This window comes from Mauremys mutica, chromosome 7 (genome assembly GCF_020497125.1).
Source record: "Mauremys mutica isolate MM-2020 ecotype Southern chromosome 7, ASM2049712v1, whole genome shotgun sequence".
In the NCBI taxonomy this organism is placed as follows: Eukaryota; Metazoa; Chordata; order Testudines; family Geoemydidae; genus Mauremys; species Mauremys mutica.
In genome coordinates this window covers 40,204,130-40,209,750 of record NC_059078.1, presented here as the reverse complement: position 1 = coordinate 40,209,750, position 5,621 = coordinate 40,204,130, and the positions used below count along the sequence as shown (strand labels likewise).

The window sequence follows — 5,621 nt, the reverse complement described above, 5'->3', positions numbered from 1 at the left end:
GGCGAGCTGATGGACCTCATCAGTGTTTGGGGGGAGGAATCTGTGCAGGCACAGCTGCGCTTTAGCCATAAGAATTATGATATCTTTGCCCAGGTATCAAGAGACATGCTGGAAAGGGGCCATGACCGGGATGCACTACAGTGCAGGGTTAAAGTAAAGGAGCTGCGGAGTGCCTATTGCAAAGCACGCGAGGGAAACTGCTGCTCCGGCGCTGCCCCCACGACCTGCCGTTTTTACAAGGAGCTGGATGCGATTTATGGGGGTGACCCCTCTGTAAATCCAAGGACCACGATGGACAGTTCAGAGTCGGTAGAGGAGAGGAAGGGGGAGGGGGAGATCCAAACAGACAGTGAGGCTACTGTGGTGGGGGGAGACACCCTGGAGTCCCAGGAGGCATGCAGTCAGGAGCTCTTCTCAAGCCAGGAGGAAGCTAGCCAGTCGCAGCACCTGGAACTTGGTGCAGAAGAATCACAGGAGCAGGTCCCAGGTAAGCAGCTTTTATTGCAATGCAAATGTTTTGGGAGAGGAGGGGGTAGTATGGCTGCATGCTTGCATGCCTAGACGTGGAATATCCCATTGATGTGGTCTATCATGTCGTGGTAATCTGCCTCTGTAATCTCTTCAAAAGTTTCTGCAAGAGCATAGGCAATTCGCTTGAGCAAGTTTAAAGGGAGAGCCAGTGCGGTCCCTGTCCCAGTCAGGCTAACGCGTCCGCGTCACTGTTCCAGGAGGGTTGGGGGGACCATGGCTGCACACAGGCAAGCTGCATAGGGGCCAGGGCGGAATCCGCATTGTTGTAGGAGACCCTCCCTTGCTTCCCAGGTAACCTGCAGCAGGGAGATATCTTCAAGTATTAACTCCTGTGTGACATGGAGGGAGGCACAGTGTTTCAATGCAGGTCCCAACAGCAGCTTCCTGCCTTTCCCAAAGCCCACAAACAGCAGTGCACCCATGAAGCAATAAGCCCCCTGCCCAGGCAAACTGTGGCAGGAACACCAGGATTAATTCCTGTAATGGAGGGAGTGTTTCAATGCAGGTCCCAACAGCAGCTTCCTGCCTTTCCCAAAGCCCACAAACAGCAGTGCACCCATGAAGCAATAAGCCCCCTGCCCAGGCAAACCGCAGCAGGAACATGTCTCCCAGGTGTTATTGACTTCTACTCTACTGCCTTACCCTCACTTACCATTTCTGGAGGAGGTGTCCTTGTAGCTCTGATTACAGCATTTTCAGAAAGGTTGCCCATGCCTATGAGGAAAAAATCATAACATTTTACAAAACTGAACTTTTACCATCTCTCTCACCCACGCCTATGTATTTACTTAAAATACAAAATCTCAGAACAGCTAAACCAATAAGCAAAATATATTTACTGGGCTTCATCCATCTATCAGTCACTGATGCTGGTGAATTTTCCTTTTCATCTGTCTCCTTCCTTTTTCTTTTGAGCTTGTTTTCCCTCTGGTCTAAGAATCTCTCATGTTTTGACAGTACTGTGGAGCAAACAACATTATTATAAAACCATCCTGTAAACTTACAAATTATATATATATAATATATATGTATATTCAGTAGGGTGTTTTTCTATTTAAAAAAAAAAAGTCATAGCTTTACCACGAAATAATCCATTTCAGGCCCTACAACAAAACACAGGTTTTTAAATACATCTTATTTTGCAAAATAAAAACCAAAACTGCTTTTAAAATCCATTATGCACAGTAAAAGCCCCTGTTAGTTTGAAACACCTATGCTTTGCAAAAAACAGCTTTATAAAACACACCAAACCAATGTTGCAGCTTTTCAAAAAGTCACATGTTCTGTTCCTTCAAACCCATTTTTAAAAACACATCACATTATGCACAGTAAAAGCCCCTGTTAGTTGAAACACCTATGCTTTGCAAAAAACAGCTTTATAAAACACACCAAACCAATGTTGCAGCTTTTCAAAAACCCACATGCATTTAAAAGCCAGTTGCAAAAAAAAATGTTACCTTTCACTATGGGATAAAGTGTTGCAGGGACATGGTTGTTCTGTTCCCCCCCATGTGTGTTTGGGCCTTCAGGTTAAAGAGCAAGCAAAAACATGTTAGTTAGTATTACCACCAAATCCCTATACAACCTGTGTAATACTTTTCTTTTTTAATTTAACAGTTTTAAGCACAACTATAGTTAAAATGGTTTTTACCTTGGCCTGGTTCCATGCTAAACAGATCACCCTGCAATACATATAGGCACCATTATTTACTAAAAGACAGCATGGGCAAAAAGTGGCATTATATTTTCAAAGTTAAGGACACAAAGTCTTACCTCTTTTTGAGTCCAGCAGCTATCCAAGAAGGTTTTCTGTTAAAAGGACAGACTCCAGAATACCTAAGATTTTTATAGCCTCTTATCCCCATTGTTTTTTCAAATAGTTGCTAACAGCTCTTAGTGGTTTGAGTAATGGCCTGGTAAACCCAGAGTTGTAGGGACCTGGGGCAAAAATCAATATTTGATCCTGCTAGTAAAGGCAGGTCTATGAGATAAGTATATCTCCATACTAACTGTATTATACTCAAACATGTCTGAACTAGTCCTGCTTGTTTTATTGTAAGCACTTTTTTTTTTTTTAGGATTTTTTTCCCCCTCCCACAACATGCATTTCAGCTTTTTGCTATAAATGCACCTCTTTTACACACACACACACACACACAAGAGCTAATTCTTACAAACTATTTATTTATTTTAAAAGACATACAACTCCTTGAAAACAAACCAAGATGCCTCATTAAAACTTAAGGGCCAAAGGCCTTCTAACAAAACACAGATAGTCACAACCCCCCCGTGCCCCCCCCACCTTTTTTTTTCTTAATGTACAGCTACCAAGTTTTATATCGCATGTTTGCCCCCTCACCATTCTCTAACTTAAGCCTTTTAGATTTCTTACAAATAGTCTTTTTCTTAAGCAGGGCTCCGTAACTTTTTGTGCGAACTAGACGGTCAATATAACATTGTAAGCAGGCATCTTCTGGTTTGGTCATTTTCTTTAAAACACGATCAGGGTCTCCACTAAATTGCACAGCATTTATCAAAGTCACCCCTTGTGCTAAATGTTCTTGGGTTAGGCACAGACATTGCATAGCATAACCTATCGCAATAACAGTGTTAGTAAGCTTTCCAAACACAATTCAGCACACAGGGCCCGGAGCTTGCAGTTTATATCCACTGAAGTCCAAGTCACACAGTCATGGTGCCGTTGGGCTGGCGCATCTATGACACAGCCCTCACAATCTTCAAAAAGCTTTTCCCTAAGGCAGTGTTTAAGGACAGCATACACAGCAACACGTACAATAATCCGCATGACTTTCTTACGCTCACGACGTGGCACTGGTTCATATAGTTCTATGCCAAGCCTCCTCCTAAACTCCTCAAACCCATCATCCTCGGAGCCCTCTGCAACAATTTGTATTGGTGTTGAGCAAGAACATGGTGGGCCCGGTTCATCTTCACTGTTTGATGCAGCACTGTCCAGGTCCTCCGGGTCCTCTAGAAAGGCATAGTCAATCTGTTGAGAGATTTTCAAAAAAAGAACAGTGTAAGTACCCCAGCTGCTTGGTTGGTTTTTCAAATTTACACAAACACCGGTTCCTAGCCTCATTACCCCTCCTCTACCGCCATTTCTTAATCATTCATTTACCTGAGCGCCGTCTTTTCCGTTTGCCTTGTCCACCGAGCTGCAATCGTCTTCCACCTCTGCGGGGGTGGACAAAGAGAGGCCATCAGGCTTATCGGGGTGCCTCACAAGGGTTTCGGGTTCAGGTATTGGCGTATCCATCAACAGCTGGGCCAAAGGGCTCCCCTCGGTCACTCCCTCCTCCTCCTCAGAACAGTCGCTGATGTAGCGTTTTCTCCGTGGATGGTCAAAGACGCTCAGGGCTAAAACAAAGTCCGAAGTTCTGATGGCGGTGGTGAAGGAGTCCATGTTTCCTCTCAACAGCCTTTCCACGCTTTCTAAAACACGTGTCCTTGGTAAGAAATGGCCTCCTCTGTCCGGCGCTGGGACTTATGGGGTAATGGTGCTGCACTCGGATTGGTGGAGGGCCTTGGGAGGAGTTCTTAGAGGGGTCACATGACCCACTTCTGGACCGCTCACCCCACCCCCGGATGTCACCCTCATTGGGCAAAATCTTTTCTCGGGGTGGTCCTTTCGGGACGAAACCCCTCCTGATTGGTAGAGGGTGGTGGGAGGAGTTTTTAGAGGGGTCACATGACACACCTCGCTTCCGGTTCTGCATGATTTAAAGAGACAGACCTCTCCTTCACTACACAGAGGAGAATTTTAAAAATAGACAAACGCATTGCCTGGCAAGGGCATTCAATGAGATTTCCCAGTAAACATATGGGACAGTCTGCTCCTGGATTATTAGTGCACTGCAGCTTTTAACTCACAGTTTCACCTTCACCGAGTTAGCTATCAGTTCATTGCATTAGGGAGTGTTGTAGCCTCCCGACATCCAGTATTTCACCCACGTTCCATTAGAAGGCAAATTAGGAATAATCTGCATGTTTAATGTGGCTGAATAAAAGCTTAGTGATTTTTCAAACCCAGAAGTCAAAGGTGTTGTCAATCAGCAGGTTTGGAAAATATCTGTAGGGCCCTCAGATAAATTAGGTAGGAAAAGTATGCAGGATCACCCGATATTTACAGCCAATTAGCCCCTGCTTGGGGCGAGTGCTTCTGAACATCTGCTCATCTCCTGCCCAGCAATTAATTCTGGCCCCCACACCTGATACCGGTGAAATTCCTCAGACTCCATTTTGTGTCTCAAGCTTCCATTTGGAAGAAGCAAAAGTCAATCCACCATTGGAAGCTGCAGGTCATATACAATTGTAAGCTGCAGGTCACATGATGTTGCTGAGCGTCTGCATTACAAAAGTAGGCTAAAGGTCAAAGCCGCTGAATGTAGGTAAAAAGTCATAACTGAATGACTCTAGGCTAAAGGTTACGAAAGTTTTAAACAATGATTGACAGATAATGGCCCACATGGGCTGACAGTCAGCTAGCCAACAGAAAGTAAACAAGTAGGCACATGGCAGATTCCCTAATGGAATGGATAACAGTTTTGGTGGTTTTGTGGAAAACATAATTGTGGTCATGACAAAAACTAAAAACCACAATTCTGCAAGTGAGAGGATAGGAACTGGAGTCATAATCTACATTCCTGCCATAGTCTCTGAGTTACGCAGGAAACTTAGCACTCAGCTATTATTATCCGGCTAAGTGTGCAAAATAACACAAAAAATGACAGCAAAGAAAGCAAAATTAAATGGTAATAAATTTAGGTTAGGAAAAATGAGGTTAGAGGATTTTGTTTTAAAATATCAGAATGGCCCTTCTGGTGCTTCTGTTGGACCTGATGCATATCGTCAATTATATGAGCAATGGGATAAGCCTAAGAAAAGGGAATTTGTACAGAACGCCCAAACAAAAAGGTAACTAAAAAGGCTGCCCTACAGGGTTTACAAATGGTAACTGCTGTTTTGAACAAAGAGGTTGATCATTTTAGAACAAGATAGAAAAAACAATAATTAAATTAGAAAAGGAGTTTATTAAATTAGAGAAGGAAAGAAATTGGTAGATAATC

General features: G+C 43.8%; 1 long non-coding RNA gene across 1 annotated transcript; it reads right to left on the bottom strand.

Annotated features, from left to right (window-relative positions):
- Positions 1 to 1,222: 1,222 nt before the first annotated feature.
- On the bottom strand, positions 1,223 to 2,806 carry LOC123373762. Its single transcript, XR_006580849.1, has 4 exons — positions 2,183 to 2,806; positions 1,989 to 2,054; positions 1,371 to 1,490; positions 1,223 to 1,245 (listed from the first exon to the last, which is right to left on the bottom strand). It is a non-coding gene; the product is annotated as an uncharacterized LOC123373762 (long non-coding RNA).
- Positions 2,807 to 5,621: the final 2,815 nt, after the last annotated feature.